This window comes from Canis lupus, chromosome 36 (assembly GCF_011100685.1).
Source record: "Canis lupus familiaris isolate Mischka breed German Shepherd chromosome 36, alternate assembly UU_Cfam_GSD_1.0, whole genome shotgun sequence".
Taxonomy (NCBI): Eukaryota; Metazoa; Chordata; class Mammalia; order Carnivora; family Canidae; genus Canis; species Canis lupus.
In genome coordinates this window covers 24,347,131-24,367,223 of record NC_049257.1, presented here as the reverse complement: position 1 = coordinate 24,367,223, position 20,093 = coordinate 24,347,131, and the positions used below count along the sequence as shown (strand labels likewise).

At 36.0% G+C, this 20,093-nt stretch overlaps 2 long non-coding RNA genes across 4 annotated transcripts in view; one reads left to right on the top strand and one right to left on the bottom strand.

Annotated features, from left to right (window-relative positions):
* The window catches only part of LOC111094258, a 160,216-nt gene that overhangs the window by 103,103 nt on the left and 37,020 nt on the right, over positions 1-20,093 (top strand). The gene's annotated exons all lie outside the window — the stretch shown is intronic.
* The window catches only part of LOC111094259, a 172,036-nt gene that overhangs the window by 118,471 nt on the left and 33,472 nt on the right, over positions 1-20,093 (bottom strand). The window lies entirely within an intron of this gene.

Below are 20,093 nucleotides of genomic sequence, written 5' to 3'. Positions count from 1 at the left end.
AGATCGTGATCCTGGGGTCCCGGGATCGAGTCCCACGTCGGGCTCCCTGCATGGAGCCTACTTCTCCCTCTGCCTGTGTCTCTGCCTCTCTCTCTCTCTCTGTGTGTGTCTCATGAATAAATAAATGAAATCTTTACCAAAAAAAAAAAAAAAAAAGTGAGGAAATTTTCAAGCACAAGAGCATACAAACACATATGCTGTTAGTCATCAGGCTAATGATGTCACCACATGTCATGTAGTTTCTGAAAAATTCTGCTGAACATTTGGAAGACAGTGTGAGTAAAACAGGCAAATAACATCTTAATATTATTTTGAAATAACAGGGTCTCCTAGATTATACTTTAGAAATACTGGCTTAAACTAATGTCATGTCAACAGAGATGTCAAGGAGAAATCATTAGAAGTGTCAAGAGTTAGTGACCTCCTTCAATTTACAAACACAACCTCCCTTTAGTATAGGTGGTTATTGTTTTAAAGATAACCTTTATGGAACACTGTGCTAAATCCTTTAACTCTTAATTTTATTTAATCCTTACCTAAACCCTATGATACGATGCTATTAAGTTTTCCCACAGCCAATACATATAATTGTGTGTAGTGAACAATGTATGATTTCCTGGTTGACCGGAACCAAAGTTCTTTAAAGGCAAGTGAAATTTTGAATAAAAGCTGCTGGCCAATGCTTCGAAAATTACCCTGTGCCTTCAGGGAAGTTTGGTTTGGTTTGGTGTTCTCCCTAGCAAGCCCTATCAGATTCTGGTGTCTGTTGCTTCTTCAGAGAATTGACTTCTGTATTTTTTTTTTTTTTTTTTGTTCTGGTTCTGACACTGTTCTTGTGCTGGTTATTCAACATTGCTTACTGCTCAACTTCTGTTCCATCTGTTTCTCCTGACTCTATCTTTAACCTAGATTCCATTCTTACTACTCAGTCAAACTTAGTTACTCAACACCTGTTCCAGCTTTTGTCCTATTTGTAACCCCTCGTTCTGGTATGTAAACTGAGTTTCCTATATTCCAATTGGCAATCTCATTCAACTATCCTCAGATATTCAGGATTTTTATTTTGGTCACTATTTGCAAGGTGGCACCACAACTTTCTACTGCTCACAGTCATCCCAGGTTTAAACCTTTGATTTTTGACATTCACCTTCTGGGTCATTCACAGAGACAGGAAACTACAGGAGGAGAAAATGGGGCAAAACCCATTTTATGGAGGCACGTCCTATGTAAAAGAAAAACTTGCTTCTTTTGACCTCTAGGCATTTCCATTAGAGTATGTGAATGTTTTGTTTGTCTGCAAAGTATGTTAACCATAGTTATATGTTGTAACTATGAACTATATAATAAAGATCAGATTATGCTGAATGTTTGAAGTGATTGTGTTACTTAGAGATAGATCTCCAGAACAGTGTCTTTTACAGCAATTTAAGAAAAGTAGCCATTTCCTCAGATAGCTACCAGAGGAAGGTTATTCAGAATAGTTTTATATATATATATATATATATATATATATATATATATATATATATAATTTTTGCAATAGAAAATGTGTAGGCTCTTAAAAAAGCAGCCAAAATACGATTATCACAAATAAATAATAATTAATAATCAAATATCCAGTTATCATTTCCATTTCTCTGGTTTTCAACTTGTAGGTGACTTACATTTTTTTGTTCTATACATTTTGCTTGTTGGAATCAATATCCAAGTAAGTCCACATTTTGCAATCATTTGACATATCTCTTAATTTTCTTTAAGTCTATAGATCCTACCTTTCTCTCTCTTTTTTCCTTTCATTTGTTCATTTAAAAAACCAGGTAGTTTTCTGTCTTTTTTTAAAAAATCTATTTATTTATTTTAAGTAATTCTACACTCAACATGGGGATTAAACTCATGACTCTAAGGTCAAGAATCTTATGCTTTACAGACTGAGCCAGCCAGGGCACCCCACCTCCCAACATACACACAAGGTAGTTTTCTTATAGAATTTCCCACTGGATTGTGCTGGTTGCATCCCTATGGTGTCCCCTGCTTTTCCTATGGATTTATGGTTAGATCTAAATGCATTATCAGATTACTTTAGAGATGGTGTTGTGTAAATACCCATAGGAGTTATATCTGATTGCAATTTCTTTTTAAGATTTTATTTTTTTTATTCATGAGACAGGGAGAGAGAGAGAGAGAGAGAGAGAGAGAGAAAGTAGGCTCCATGCAGGACTCGATCCCAGGATTCGATCGAACCCGATGTGGGACTTGATCCCAGGACCCCAGGATCATGCCCTGGGCCGAAGGCAGGCACCAAACCACTGAGCCACCCAGTGATCCCCTGCAATTTCTTTTATAATCTTAGCTATTGATGATCATTTTTTTCAGATTCCTTAACTAATTATATTTCTATTTTACTTCCTAATAGGGACACTTTCATAAAAGGAAGTTTCTCATCAAGTAACTACCCTAGAGTATAGTTATTTTAAAAAAAGGCAGAATAAATGCATGATTTTCCCCTTTCTGCCCCTATTTACCAGAGGGAGCCTATTTAAGTTGCTTCCTAGACCCTCAACTGATAGCTTAGTAAATCACCGGTAACTTCTTTGCTTTCTGGCATAATAAGAAATCTGAACTTACTTTGGATTTTTCCTACCCTAGACCTAGACCTTTATTTCTCCAAAAATCCTTGGCTCCTTTTAGGAAGAATATATAGTAGGGACCACAGTAGGGACAGGCGGGCTGCTCAGAGCTACTGAACTGGTCATTGTTTCTAGATCTTTTCAATGTATAGAATTAGGAAATATGGTTTTGTTTGATGGTTTTCAAGATATAACATATCAAGAAACTAGAAAAAGAAGAGCAAATTAAACTCAAAGCAAGCAGAAGAGAAGAAATAGCAAGAACTGGGATGGAAATCAATGAAATTGAAAAACAGGAAATCAATAGCGAAAAATCAATGAGCTGAGAACCAAAAATTGGTACTCTGATGAGTAAAACTGATAAGCCTTTGGCCAGACAAAGAAAAAAGAAAGGGACACGAATTAGTAATGACAGAAATGAAAAAGTGGACATCACTACATACCCCATGGACATTAATAGGATAATAAAGGAATACTATGAATAACTATATTACTGTGCCTGTAAGTTTGATAACCTAGATGAACTAGACCAATCCTTTGAAAGACACAACCTGTCAAAACTCATACAAGAGGAGCTAGACCATCTAAATAGGCCTATATTATATATTGAATAATTGATGATCTTCCAAAAGAGAAAGCACCAGGCCCCGAAGGGTTGACTGGTAAAATCTGCCAAATATTTAAGGAAGAAATTCTGCTAGTTCTACACAATCTCCTAAAGATAGAAGCTTTAGAATAATTTCTAAATCATTCCATGATATTAAAGATGAAGGGACAACATGGGCACAGTATATTCTTTGTGCCCTGAATGCCATCAGATACATGGGGTGAGGTACAGGTTAGCTTTATAATAAACATTTTTACTTTTTCCCAAAGTGCAGAAAAGAAACATGTATTGGACAAAAGAAAGAACATTTATTGAACTTGCAATTTTAGCCAGGATAAAAGCTAAATATGCCTATCATAACTTTTCATGATACATAGTTGCTTATAGCAGTTGTGACAAATAAATTAACATTTTGTATAATTAATTTTTGCAAATCTTTTTGTAGTACTTACTTTATACCAGGTACTGTCCTAAGAGCTTATGCACAATGTCCCACAATTAGGTCAGAAGTTAGCTTTTGTTTTTTTTTAAATAAATTCCTTTGATAAAATGTAAGGTATTCTCCTCTACTTTGATGGAAGATTTTTAACATTGATGGATATTAAATTTTGTTAAGTCCTTTGTCCACATCAAGTGGATCATAGACATTTATTTTGTTAATATCATGAATTACAGGGCTTATTCTTTATTTTTATTACTTTTTTCTTTTTACCCTTTTTATTTCTCCACACATTCCTCCCTCCCCTGACTCTCCTCCTCTGGCAACCACAAGTCTGTTCTATCTATGACATTGTTTGTTTGTTTTTTTTTAGAGTCCATGTATAAAAGAGATCATCTGATCTTTGTCTTTCTCTGTCTTATTTCATTTAACATGATGCCCTTGAGGTCCATCTATATTATTGCAAACATCAAGATTTCATTCCTTTTTTTTGGCAAATAATATGCCATTGCATATATCTTCCTTATCCATTCATCCATCAGTGGACACTTAGGTTGTTTCCATATTTTGGCTATTGTAAATAATATTTTAATGAGCTGAGTGCATATATCTTTTCAAGTTAGTGGTTTTGTTTTCTTTCGATAAATACCCAGAAGTAGAATTGCTGGACCATACGGTAATTCTATTTTTAATTTTTTGATAATCTTCCATATTGTTTTCCATAGTGGATGCACCAATTTACATTCCTACTAACAGTGCACAAGGCTTCCCTTTTCTCCACATCCTTGCCTTATTTATTTATTTATTTATTTATTTATTTATTTATTTATTTATTGTAATAGCCTTTCTGACACGTGTGTTAATGATATCTTTTTGTGGTTTTGATTTGCATTTCCCTGATGATGAGCGATGTTAAGCATTTTTTCATTTACTTGTTGGCCATCTGTACATATTCTTTGGAAAAGTGTCTATTCAGATCTTATGCCCATTTTTTAACTGGATTTTCCCCCCTGATTTGCATGAATCCTTTAGATATTTTGGATATTAACATCTTATCAGATACATGATATATTTGCAAATATTTTCTCCCATTCTCTAGGTTGCTTTTTCATTTTCTTTGATGGTTTCTTTGTTGTGCAGAAGCTTTTTACTTTGATGTAGTCCTACTTATTATTTTCCATTTTGTTGCCTTTGCTTTTGTATCAGATTCAATAGCTCTCCAAGACCTCTGTCAAGGAGCTTACCACCTATATTTTCTTACAGGAGTTTTATGTTCTCAGACTTTATGTTCTTTAATCCGTTTTAAGTTAACTTTTGTATATGATATAAGATAGTGATCCAGTTTCATTCTTTTGCATGTGACTGTCCAGTTTTCCCAACACCACTTATTGAAAACTGTCCTTTGCCCATTGTATATTCTTGGCTCCCTTGTTGTAGCTTGATTTGTCATATATCTGTGGGTTTAATCCTGAGCTCTCTATTTGTTCCATTGATCTGTGTGTCTGTTTTTACGTCAATACCATACTGTTTTCGTTATTATAGCTTTACAATATAATTTGAAATAAGGAGGCTGATGCCTCTAGTTTTGTTCTTCTTTTTCAAGACTGCTTTGGTTATTTAGAATCTTTTGCTGTTCCACAAAAATTTCAGTATTGTTTGTTCTATCGCTGTGAAAAATGACATTGGAATTTTGATATGGATTGCGCTGAATCTATAGATTGCTTTGAGTAGCATGGGCATTTTAACAATATTAATTCTTTCAATCCATGAGCATAAAATATCTTTCCATTTATTTGAGTCTTTGCTTTTATCAATATCTTGAAGTTTTTAGTAGATAGGGCTTTCATCTCAGTTAAATTTATTCATAGTTGTTTTATTCTTTTTCTTTTTGATGTAATTGTAAATGGGATTGTTTCTTAATTTCTTTCTGACAGTTTGTTATAAGAGGATAGAAACACAACAGATTTTGTATCCTGCAACATTGCTGAATTTGTTTATTGGTTCTAAGAGTTTTTTGATGGAGTCTTTAGGACTTTCCATTTATAATATCATGTCATATGCAAATAGTGACAGTTTTACATCTTTCTTTCCAATTTCTATGGATTTTATTTCTTTGACTTGCCTAATTTCTCTGGGTAGAACTTCCAATACTATGTTGAATAAAAGTAGTGATAGTAGACATACTTGTCTTGTTCCTGACCTTGGAAGAAAAGCCTCCAGCTTTTCATCATTTAGTATTGAGTATGATGTTAGCTATGGGCTTGTCATATATAGCCTTTATTACATTGAAATACTGCTCCCTCTCTACCTGCTTTGTTGAGAGTTTTATCATAAATGGATGTTGAATTTTGTTAAATGCATTTCTGCAACTATTGAGATGATCATGATTTTTATTCTTCATTTTTTTTTTTTTTTTATGATAGTCACACAGAGAGAGAGAGAAGCTGAGACACAGGCAGAGGGAGAAGCAGGCTCCATGCACCGGAAGCCCGACGTGGGATTCGATCCCGGGTCTCCAGGATCGCGCCCTGGGCCAAAGGCAGGCGCCAAACCACTGCGCCACCCAGGGATCCCTTATTCTTCATTTTGTTAATGTGGTATCACATTGACTGATTTGTGGACGTTGAACCATCCTAGCATCCCTGAAATAAATCTCACTTGATTATGATATATGATCCTTTTAATGTATTGCTAATTTGAATTGCTAATATCTTGTCTAGGATTTTTGCATCCAGGTTTATCAGATATATTGGCCTATAATTTTTTTTTATGGTGATCTTGTCTGGTTTTGGTACCATGGTAATGATGGCCTCATAAAATGAGTTTGGAAAAGTTCTTTCCTCTTCTCTTTTTTGGAAGAGTTCAAGAAGAATGAGTATTAATTCTTCAAATGTTTGGTAGACTTCACCAGTGAAGTCATCTGGCCCTGTACTTCTATTTTTTGGGAGGTTTTTGATTACTGATTTAGTCTCCTTATTAGTTATCAGTCTGTTCAGATTTTCTATTTCATCATGAGTCAGTCTTTGTAGGTTGTGTGTTTTTAGAAATTTATCCATTTCTTCTAGGCTATAACATTTTCTTAAATGAACTAATATTTATAGATATATTGAGATCCTCAGATTTGGGTCATTTCATTAATATGATGCAGAAAATTAGTTACAGGAAACATATGTAACATTTAACATTACAGGTATAAATACAAAACGCATGGTAAAAACATAATCCCTGAGTGGATAAATAAATTGTGATACATCCAGAAAATTGAATAGCATTTAGCACTTACAAGAAATGAGCTAACAAACTATGCAAAGACATGGGAAAATTTAGTGCATATTACTACATGAAAGAAGCCAATCCAAGAAGACTACATAGTGTATATTTCCAATTTTTTGATATTCTGGAAATGGCAAAACTATGGAAACAGTAAAAAAAAGATCAGTGGTTACCAGGTATGGGAGTGGAGAGGGATGAATAGGCAGAGAAGAGAGGACTTTTAGAGCAATGAAAGCACTCTGTATGATATTTATAATATACAATTATTATATGTTGTACATAATATAATAATAGATACATGTCATTGTAAATTTGTCCAAACTCATAGAATATGTAAGACCAAGAGTAATGAAATCTACAGATTTGGGGTGATTATGATTAATCAGTGTGGGTTTATCAACTGTAAGAAATATAACTGACCCTTGAAAAATGCAGGGTTTAGGGGAGTACCAACCCCCAAAACAGTCAAAAATCCACATATAACTTTTGGCTCCCCCAAAATTTAATTACTAATAACCTACTGTTGATTGGAAGCCTACCAGTGACATAAATAGTTGATTAACACATATTTGGTATGTTACATGTATTATATACTTATTCTCATAATAAAATAAGCTAGAAAAAAATTACTAAGAAAATCATAAGGAAAATACTGTTCTGATTTATTGAAAACAATCTGCATATAAGTGCACCTATGCAGTGCAAACTGGTGTTGTTTAAGAGTCAACTGTATACTGTTCTTGTGAGTGAAACTGAATAGTGTGTGCTATGTATGTGTGCAGGCAAATAGTATATGGGTAATCTCTGTACTTTCCTCTCAACTTTACTGTGAACCTATAGTTGCTCTAAAAAAATAAAGTCGGGCAGCCCGGGTTGGCTCAGCGGTTTAGCATTGCCTTCAGCCCAGGGCATGATCCTGGAGACCTGGGATTGAGTCCGTCAGGCTCCCTGCAGGGGGCCTGCTTCTCCCTCCGCCTGTGTCTCTGCCTCTCTCTGTGTGTCTCTCATGAATAAATAAATAAAATCTTAAAAAAAAAAAAAGTCCTTTAAAAAAAAAAGGATATAACATATCCTGAATTAACACTAGTATTTTTAATTCAAATTGAAAACCATTGGATACTTATGAACCTATTGATCTCACATCCTTGCCATCTTTTCTCTCATGCTGAAAATCCTGGTTTTTAATGACATCAATACAATTATCCATTTGCTTTATTCTGCACTACACATGAAGCTATCTCAGAATAATACCAACAGAATTGACAATAATATAATTCATAAAAGATGTGTTTGCAGTTCTTTATTTTCCCCCAGTAGGGAGCTATTATTGCATTTTTATGTTACCTTAAATTGTTTTTGTATGGTTATGCTACCAACTGAATACACATTTAGATTTATTTCATTTAACTTTTGATTTAAAATATTTACCTTTTCTCAAACTGAGAAAAAAAATATTCAAAGAAGTCAAACTTCCATATCTGTCCTTTCCATCCTTATTTTTTCTTCCTCACCTGTCCTCTTCACCTCTTTTTCTCCTCCATTCCACTACACGAAAATAAGATTTTAGTCTCAATTGGGAAACTTGCAAGAATGAAAGGGGGTTATAGTTACAATTACACCTTGGAAGCAAATATAAACCAGAACTATCTGGGGCAAAAATGGAGATATGTGTCATTGCATCTTGAAGGCATGGTTCACATTTGTTACCTTTACATTTAAAACAAAATATGGCATGTGCACTAAGTAGAACCACATCAAATTGCCAATATATGACTGCTTTTTAATCTAAAAATGGCAATTTTGTATGTTCAATCTATATAATGTAAATATTCATATCCCTAGTTTCCTAAATAAATGGTGCATATTATACTCACTCTTCCTCACTTTGCTTTTTCACTTAAATACATGTTGGAGATATTCCATTGTAGTAGATAAAAACGTCTCCAGGGGCCTCGTCTATGTTGTATGAATGGACCATAGTTATCAGCTGGTCCTCTTAGTTGACAGTTATTATTTATATATTTTTGGTTTTAAAAATAGTGCTGGAATCAATAGACTTGTACATAATGTCCTTTCACATTTTTGCCAGTGTCAATTTTGGGATAGATTTCTAGAAAAGGAATTGCGTACAATCAATAATGTGTATGCAATTTTGCTCAAAGTTGCCAAATCCTTCTTTACAGGGATTGTACTTTTTGCCTTTGCATCCTTGTAATGTGTGAGAGGTCTGTATTCTCACAGCCTTGTCACGGAGTATTTGTCAATTTGATATGCACCATGTTCTTTACATTCTTTAAAGATTTATTTATTTTAGAGAGCGTGGGAGGGGCATTGGGAGAGGGATAGAGAGAATCTCAAGCAGACTCCATGCTGAGCACAGAACCCAATCTCATGACCCTGGGATCATGGCCTGAGCCGAAATCAAGAGTCATATGCTCAACCTGCTGAGCTACCCAGGCACCCCTACACCATGTTCTTTAATTTTGCTGTTACTTTATTCATGCTGTGCTCTCTTTCAGAGCACTTTTAACTTTTCTCCGTACCTAATGAGCTTCTCCTCATTAGGGCTGCCAATGTTTCCTTTTTAATGTTCTGCAACAACAGCGACCTAAGATGTGTGCCTGGGATCCGTAGTGATACGTACAACCCTGTTTCTGGAACGTGGTCCAGTAATCTGTAGCAGATTCTCCATTCCCTGCTCCCAACACATCCTTCTTTAAGCTTCTGATCAAATGTTACCACTTCTATAAAGTTTCTCCAACCTTCTTCTCTGTTCCTATAGCACTTGTAGATGCTTTTATCGCAAGCATTATCACGTTGTACTTAACCATTTATAAGTCAGCCTTCTCTCATTAAATGGACTTCTTAAAGTCAGAGACCATATATTTTTCAGATTTCCAATGCTAGTGCTAAGCCAAGTCTTTACCACAAATAAAAATTTACTTTTGAAAGACTGAAGCAGACAAGGTATTATTGACTGATAGGAAGACTTTGACAGTTTATATATATATATATTAAATAATTACATATTAAGTATATGTAATATGTAATATATATTAAATAATTACATATTAAATATATATTTTAGATACATTTAAGTGAATATATTTGTTTGAGAGAGCAATAGGGATCCACTAGATCTTTTTTCTTGCATATGCTGATGCATATATGTTTTTTTTGCCAGATTAAAAAAAAACGACTTACATTTGAGGGGTGACCAGGTGGTATAGTTGAGTGTCTGACTCTTGGTTTCAGTTCAGGTTGTGATCTCAAGGTCGTGAGATTGGGCCTCATGTTGGTACCACACACAGTGTGGAGTCTGCTTGGGGTTGGGGTTCTCCCTCCCTCTGTCTCTGCCCCCCTTGTGCTCTCTCCCCATCTCTAAAAATAAATAAATAAATCTTAAAAAAGAATGATTTATACTTGAGATAGCATTTATTTTTATATCTGAATAAAGTATTTTTTTAAATTTTCCTTCTATTTTTCCCACCCATGATCACTCTATTGCTTTTATATTAATTCACAGTATGTTATAAAACAGACACTCTTCCAAGGTTTTATTCCATGTGTATTGTGTACCTTAACTGCTACAAAAACCATTCTCTCCTAAACTGAATCACATTACAACTAAGTGCTATCTATATCATTTGAGCAATATATATGTACACATGCACACACACACACCCTTAATAAATGATTGAAAAAAAACATTCTAGGCACTTTAAGATTGGTAGTTATACCATATGGATGGTATAGAAAGATTGGCAGAGAGAAAAATGCTTGGTGAGTTTTTCACCTATTGGCCCCTTTGCAGTTAGGCAGGGCTGTGCCGCAAATTCTGGTCAATGATGTGTGACCAGAAGTGTGGTATGCTCTTTCTGCATTACAGAAAAAGTATGAGCAATTTCTTATTTCCCTCTTTTCCTTCCATGAAAACTGAGGAGGCACTGTGACACACTATGCTGCCATAGGGTAGTGAGATTTCTCTCTGCCCATTTGCAACCTGAATGACTATGTGGAGCAGAGACATTTGCTGACATGCTTAAGATATAGAACAAGAGTAGAAATAAACTTTTTTTTTTTTTTTGTATTAAACCACTGAAGTTTTGTGGTTTGTGGATCACAAACTTATACCTAGCGTATGAAGAAATGAGCTAAGTTACAGAAGAAAATACTTAAAATATTAGTAAAATAATAACATCTTTAAGGTTATTTTTTGAATTATAAGGGAATAGAGATAAGGTAATAGAACCTGCAATAGCCATTTTGAATGAGGAGTAAAGTAAAGTAAATGATAAGGACAGAAGTGAATAAATAGTGATAGACAAGATTGCAGTGAATGATGATCCAGGGGGAAATAAGTTAGTCTGTTTATTTATCATTTTTTACGTGACTAACACTGTTGTTTTAGGTTCTGGGGCTGTAAGGATAAACAAGGTAGACAATATCCTTGCCTTAATGGAACTTTTAGTCCAGACACAAAGATAGGCCATTAATTAAATAATTATAGATTCTTGAAAAGTGTTGTGAAGAAAATAGGGGGATGGGGAGCTGTAAAAGAAAATAATGTACTGAGGCAGGACTGGGCATCATAGGTAAATAAGGTGGCCAGGAAGAAAATCTTTGTAGGCAGATGCTATTTAAACTGAGACCTGGAGGGTGAAAAGAAGCCAGGAATTCAAAGAACAGGAGGAAGAGCATTCACAGCAGGGGAACAGCACATTCCCATTCCCCCGAGGGGGCCAGGGGGTGGGCCAGGTGCTTATCTGGTAGAGGGGAGACAGCAGACAGTGACGTTCCCAAGGTCAGCAGGGGCTAGACTTTGAAAACCAGAGGAAGTTTAGATTTCATTTTAAATAAAATACCTAGAGTTCTCCATCTTATTCTAAGTGAAATTGTGATGTGACGCGATCTAAAAGATATTTTAAGAGACTACTTTGTTGGGCATCTTGGTGGCTCAGTTGGTTAAGCATCTGCCTTCTGCTCAGGGCATGATCCTGAAGTCCAGGATCAGAGTGAGTCTTGCTTCTGACTCCTTGCTCAGCGGGGAGTCTGCTTCTCCCTCTCCTTCTCTCCCTGCTCATGCTCTCACTGTCTCTCTCTCTTTCTCAAATAAATAAATAAATAAATAAATAAATAAATAAAATCTTAAAAAAAGAGAGAAACTACTTTGTTTCCTACATGGGGAATGGCTAAGAGGATATCATCAATGGACACTGAGAGAAGAGTCAGGAGGCACTAGGTGGTGACTAGGACAGGAGTGGATGGATCTGGAATATATTTGGGTAATGGAACCATCAGAACTCAGATAGATTGGATGTGGGGAATGAGGAGGAGGATCCCATTTCTGCCAAAATGGCAGGATGGAAAATGATGGCATTTGTTGTGATGAGGAAGAGGACAAAGAGCAGATTTGAAGAGAAATCAAGAGCTTCACTTTGGATGTGTGAGGAGTGAGATGCCTTTGGGACATCTAGTGTTAACTGGACAGCTGACCACAGGAGTTTGAACTCAAGAAGAGATGTGAGCCAGAAATACAAATTGGAAACTCTCCCCACGTAGGTAGCATATAAAGTTGTAGGAATAGATGAAGTGGCCTGGTAGATGAGTGAAGGTAGAGAGCAGAAGAGTTGACAAGGAGTAATATTTGTGTTACAATTGTTTCCCATTACATACGATGAAATATTTCAGGAGGATTTACAACATATTAAGTCATAATCTACAAGGAAATTTGATTGTATTCGCAAAATATTAGCACTAGCAAAGGAATAAGCAAAAAAATGTTAGAGGAAAAGGTGTCTTTTCAATGGCAATCAGTGATGGGAAGACAGAAAGCTCTAAGCAGCTCCAAAGCCTTTTGGTTTTGTTTTAACAAGACTAACTGAAATATGTTTCTATTTTAAAGAGAGCAGTGTGAAGAAGGCTGGCATCATTCCTTTGTGGATGTTTAAGTTTGAAATCTATAGTGCGGCAGAAATCATTTCATCCCACAAATAAAAGTGATTAAGATGGAGGAAAAAATCTCTGTGCATCTAGGTACACCTTAAATATTAAGGAACTCTTCGGACAGTAGCAAGGCGGTAAAAAAATTTATAGTAGTAGGAATATACATGCTATTACCTGATAGTTTATGCCTACCTGGATAGTCAGATTGAAGGTAACTTTAGAACAATAGATGGGATTTCCCAATGCCGACCCAAGGTTGCAATTTTATAGACATACAGACTCTCAGATCTTCAGGGGGAAGAAATGTAGAAAAATAAAAACTTACTGAAGTAAAGCAATGTGCATCCTACATTATTATGGCAACAAATCGATAATGGTATTACAATAAAATCTGGTGTAATCACATTTTCCTTCTTTGGTATTGCAGCATTAATCTCTGTCTCATGGGGGATGGGGTGGAGCAAAGGATATGTAATAGGATGCAAAATATTTTGCGTGTTACGACCAAGGCAGTGAGACTAGTAATTCCTGAAAGGTTTTTTGTTTTTTGTTTTTTTTTTTTTTTATTACTTCTCAATTGCTTGTTGCTTTTTTCAGCCCCTTTAACAGTTTAAGCACTCATGTCTTGGAGCCCCCAACTCCACGCCAGGGCTATTGGTAAGATGCATTTTAAAAATTTCCCTTCGTCCTCTCCCTGAACCTTCTTACTTGCTGAAAAGCTTGGAGCATCCAGGCGTAGCTTTGACGCTGAAATAATTGAACAAACACAAACTGGTGCTGTCTGAGCATCAGGCCCACGTGCCAAAAATGTGCTGAGGGTTACTCCCTTATCACCTCAGTAAAAGTGTGGCACAAGAAAAGCATTGACAGCTTGTTTCTCTAGTGCTATTTTGTCTACCATCAAGAAAGTATCCACTAATTTACAGAGAAATAAAAGGCATAAAGCTATTTAAAAAAAAATCAAATCCAACTAAGATTTTTTATTTTATTTTACTTTTTTAAAACTTTATTTTAATACCTTCCAGCTGCCTTGGGTAAATTTGTTAACTCTTGTGGTAATATTAAATTTATTATTCCCTATACAATCTATAGCATGGATTTCCAATTTTCTCCTAAAAAATTGTTGATTGTCATAAAAGTTCTCATCACACACACACAAAATTCTGTAACTATATATGATGATGGATGTTACCTAGACTTAATGTGTGATCATTTTGCAATATATGCAAATATTGAATCATTATGTTGTAGACCTGAAATTAATATGCTTCATATCAATTATATCTCAATTAAAAAGTAGTGATTGTAATTTGCAAGAATAATGGCTCTAAGTATGCAAAGAACTTCATAAACAAACACTCCATTGGAAACAAGTATCTCTAAAAGACACATTTAATGTATTGCCAACTGCGTACATATTTATTTTTATTACAAGTATATTGTGGCCCTGTGTTCAAAAACACATATTACTAAAACAGGGTTGCATAATCATTGAACTCAAACACTGTAATCCTGCACATTCACCAAGACAAAGTATGCAAAGCATTTTTCAAGTGAATATTCCTTATGAGAAGTGGAGGTGAGAACTAGAGGCACCCTGCTAAACATTCAGGGAAGAATCAATCCTATTAACTGTTTCATGATTCTAGGAAAGAGTAGGAACTCTGGCATATTTGGAATACCTGGAGAGGATCCAAATTGCCAAGTGGTACCAAATAATCACATGAATAGTATCTTATTTCTAGAAACAATCAAATGAAACCTACGCCAGCAGTCAGTATCACATCCCTTTTAAGTCTTCTGTAAACAATTTCCATAATCTTTCCTGAACCTGCTTCTACGGCATTCATTAGTATTCTTTTTCTGTTGGGCATCTGGTGCCTCTGTGATAGATATTAAATATCTTAAGGCAGGCAAATCTCACTAGTATGCAGCAAGCAGATGCAGAGGCTCACATAAGCCAAAGAAGCCTGTAGGCAAAACCTCAGAGTGATAGGTCACAGCTGCTAGTTCAAGGCTAGACTGTTGGTGAAGCGAGGCCCGATGCCAGTGCGCTATCCCCACTCAAGCACATGAGCCACACAATCCTTAATAAGGCTGGATTCTCACAGTGCTCCTCCTCACTCCAAATGGGAGTCTGGAACTGCCTGTGACTTGCACATTTTAGATGTTTAGGCTACAAGATACTGAGGTGAGTGAGCACAGTGGATAACTGCAGCTGATGCTTGTAGGAAGAAACAGGATTCATCTATCCACTCCGCGCATTTATTTGTTCTTTGGTTATTGAGCATCGACGATGGGTCATGGTATCTGATTCTCAAATGACCACAATCCTCCTCCAAACCTCCTGGTTTCTAAACTTAGGGGAGAGAACTACAATGCCAATGGTGTTCACAGTCTAGTCATCAGATAGAAAGCTAGAGTGAATCATATCTTATAATCCTAGAAAAGCTTTGGAAATTTTTAGCATATTAATAAGGAATCTTTCTTCCTGGTTTATTGGGAGAAATGTTGAATAGTTTATCCGAAGATGCAAAGGCAAGGTCCAGTTGCATTTTTGAAAATTTATTTCTCAGTTTTGTGTGTGCGTCTGCTGTCTATACCCCTATTCTGAGCTATTTATGTGTAAAAAGTTAATAACCAGGATAGTGATACCGCAACAAAGTGATTGTCCTGCTTGAGATGTAAGTTGGTACCCTTAGAACAATCCACTTTTTAAAGTACATTAGTAACGAAGTGTTTTTTATATTAATATGCACACACTGAATTTTAACATTTGTATATGATATTGTACATAATAAACTGTATGTTGCATAAGGCAACCGAGAAGCTTTAGCTTACATGGGAGAATGTTTCCTTACTGAATGGATTCGAATAACCATTTTTTTTCAACACATTTAGTGTCTCGATCGGTAGTAATTTGTCAAAAGTAATTAATCACTGGTAGTAGACAAAGTACCAAACATATGGAAGACCTGCCTTTATGATAACTTAGAGGTGGTTTAAAATTATCTCCGTATTGACATCTCTCGGGCCTGTCTTGGCTTGTGCTTCCTGGAGTGTGAGAAAAGGAGCTAAAGGGACTGGACAGAGTGTGACATGTGTGTGACTCTTCTCATTTCTGTCACAAGGTAAAAGGCTTGAGAGAATTGCTGGTTTAAACAAAAGGAGAAACAGACTAGTGTAATTAGGATGGCCAGGTAATTTATCACACAAAACTGGGACACTTCTAAGAATAAAAGGGGGAGCTATTTTTAATTATGCATGGTTGTAAATAGGAACTTGAGCTGTGGAGTTAGGAAGAACAAGGTTCAAATCCCAATCTTTCCACTTATTAGTTCTAGGACATTGGAGCGGTGATGCTCCTCTGTCTCCTTCCTACCAGTGAAGTGGGCTTACTCAATGCTACCTCCTAAAAGCCCTGTCAGTCAGGTTCCAGGCAGAAGGCGGAAACCTCACAGTTACCTGAACAGAGTGGGCTTAATATAAAAGATTACCAGCAGTACCAGGGGCCTGGGAGTTAGCAGAGGAGTGGCAAGTGAGTACAGAGAACTCTTTAGGAATGGCAAAGGCCATTTCTAAAGAGCAGCCAGTAGGGGAGGGCTGAGATTCAGCACCCAGGGAAGAACAGCGGGATTTGCAGGCCGCAAAGTGCATGAGGTGCTTCTCCCTTGGGGTTTGGCAGTACAGCTGTCTGACTGACTGGGTGCTGGGGAACGTTAGTGGCCACCGGTGCTGCTAGCAGGAGCCAAGTGCTAGGGAAGGTGCGCTCACTGCAATTGCCTGGCGAAGGGAGCAGGCCAGACCCAGGAAGAGAAACATTCCCTTCCTCCTTCAATGTCCCCCACCACTTCTACTGACAAAGTTTGACCTTGTGCTATTTTGTAAAGGAAAAATATTTAAAGAGTTTGGTTCTATTTTTTTTTCACAACAGAGAATGAAGACTAGATTGGGGAGTTGAGAAGCAAATGAACTGATAAACAGCACATTCACACTAATGATCATATGAGGTATCGTAGGAAACATGTTTAATATGCTAACATTAAAGTGATTAATAGATGTCATACCATTATTATATTTTCTATGTATTTCATTCTAGGTTTTTTTTTTTAAGATTTTATTTATTTATTGGGGGTGGGGGGAAGAACGAGCAGGGTGGAGGAGCAGAGGGAGAGGGAGAAGCAGACCCCCCTGAGCAGAGAACCCAATGCAGGGCTCGATCCCAACCCTGGGATCATGACTTGACCAAGGCAGATGATGCTTAATTGACTGAGCCACCCAGGCATCCCTCTAGTTGTTTTTGTTTTAAGACTTATTTATTTTAGAGAGCAAGAGTGTGCAAGCAGCAGGGGGCGGGGGTAGAGGGAGAGAGTCTCAAGCAGACTCCCTACTGAGTATGGAGACTACCGGAGGCTCAATCTCACCACCCTCAAATCATGACCTGAGCAGAAACCAAGAGTCAGCTGCTTAACCGACTGAGCCACCCAGGTGCTTCCAAGCTTAGGATTGTTAAATGTTCAAACAAAATATATTTCTTCATGAATAAAGACACTTTCCCATTGAAGCTTTGTCACTTTCCTTTTGCATCAAATGGAATTGTGCTGCTTTCTCATTAATCCTCAGTGTGCTTGGGAGGCAAGAGTATGGGATTACCTACCCCATTTTACATTGCCTTTACTTCTCATAATTGGTTTAATATCATGTTACTAAAACTGAGTTCCCTAGCTTTTATTTTTCTTATCGCTGACTAAATACTAGCAATTTTTGATCCCGAATCATAATATTTTGTTAATTTGGTACATGGATTTTTATGCTCCTTTATTTATGCTTTTTAGCCCTACTATCATGTGTTCTAGGGTCCCAGATCACTGATTAAAAGGTTAAACATTAGGGTTTTGTATTTGTTTCATTTGTCACCTCTACATCTGCATTCCTGACTGTTCTCCTAATCCAATCTTCATTTGTTGTAATAGTTGACTTCCACACTATGTTTATTTAGTGTTTCCACTCAGAATTAGTCTTTTATACAAACTTACATGTCTTGATCTCTCATTACATTAGATTTATAGCCTTTACCATTTTTTCCCTATTTCTTTTGAATTTTCCCTGTTTTTTAAACCTTTGAGCATACATGATTACTTCAGATCTTTGAAATGTCAACAGCCTATTTTTATTCTAGAAAATTTATTTTTTTTGGTATATAATAGTTATATAATACAAAGTTTAAGAGCCTCCTGTTGTCATATTTTTTGAACCATGAGGATGATCTTCAAATCTTTTCTCTATCATTAGTTCAATTCTCCTTCATATAAATAATTACTTTTTTTGTTGCTGTTTTGGGTATTTCTGTCATGTCAATGAAGAGATTAGAGAATGAGATTAAAGGTATAGCACTCGTAGTAGTTCAGGGCAGATGACATATCAACCGAATTTACCTTTTCTTAAAAGACATTGTTTCATTACATTCCGGTCTTGTGTGAAATGTCTACTAAATACAGTCTTACGGGGAGATAATGGATTTGAAAAAGAATTGGATACTTCATATTTTACTTTGTCATGACTCTTACTTATAGTTGTTATAAAAATATTCTGAGGGTAAGATAAATAATTAATAATAAACATCAGAACCAATTCTAAGACTGGACACGGGAACCCTATAGTATATAATTTAAAACATTTCTGGATAATTTCCACAGTCATTTTTAAAAAGACACCTGGTCTTAACCTCTCTCTGGAATCTTAAACATTCTTAAGGCATCCCCTCTCCTTCAGATAGCTTTAGACCCAGCTACATTTGACTATTTACTGTCCCTTGATCAATTATCCTATTTCCATTGCTTTTGCTCCTGGTTTTTCTCTGAAGAACACTTCCACATTCTTGACTACTTCTCTAATTTCTGATTATACTTCAAGGTTAGCTCAAATCTTCCTATTTCCCTAAAACCTTCTCTGATCTTTCTTGCTGTCTCTTAAACTCTTACACAGTTTATCATTCCTACGGGTCTTGGTAGTTTTACAGATGACTTCATGGTCTTGTACTCTCATGTATCATTTCAGGTCTTCATGTGCCTTATCTTATATATGTGTTCTAAGGGCCAGATAAAAATACTAAGTCCATAACATTTTTTATAATTCATGGTAAGTGGTCAACAGCTATATGTTGATTCATTTAAACAAATGTTTGTTGAATTTGTATGTAGTACCTGCTGTCTATCACATGCTGCTTTGCTTTGGGGGAAAGAGAAGAAAGTATTCCTCTGTCTAGTAATGAGAAATATGCAAGTAAGTATGTGAAATAAATAACAGAACCCAGTCTACACCCAGTGTTCTGGAGAAATAGGACTCTGCTGTGCAAATCATGGAAGGTTTGGCAGAGGACCTAACATTTGAGTTGAATCTTATAACATAAGGGGATAGTTAACAAATTCTAGGCACAGGTAAAAAAAGGTGTGAAGATATTGCTGCCTCTAAAGCAATACCTCAGTTGTAACAGAGATTAAGTCTTAACTGAAATCATAAATTAAAGGTTTCTCCTTCATGAGACTAAAACCCGAAGAGCAGTGCATTCAGCATATTTTCCTTCAACTGGGAAACCCCATGTATTCCCATCTGAAACCATCTTGATCCTAAATATGTGTCGATACTGGCAAAATTCTAAGAGGTACAAGGTATCATTACAGTAGACGTAAGTTAATGCAGACTTAAGTCAAATTATCTTTCTTCAGGCAAACACAATTACTATCTCCTTTCCAAGATTTTATAAGGCTTAACACTAAATAGTAAAGTGTATTTTAATGTCAAAACATTTTCGAGATCTGTTAAGGTTAAATTAATTTTCAAAGCTTTTAATCCCGAATAAAATTGGAATAAGATTTTATTTTTTCTTAATGAATAAATATTATAGCTCTTGGTAACCCTGTGATATAGGCTCTTAATAAATGCCATGAATGCAAGTAGAAATTTGAGGCATAGTATCCCTAAACAACTTTCCACATAGCCACTCCTGCTACAGTGTTTGTAAATGCAGCTCTTCATGTAAATGCTAGATTAGACTGAATGGTGAATTTAAAACAAGTGGGTGCACTCACTGTGGCCCAAATTAAGTCTGTTCTAAAGTTGCTATAGCAACATTATCTGTACCAAATGTCCTGCTCTAAAAAATAATTGGAAACATTTCCTGTTATTTAGGGAAAAAATAAAA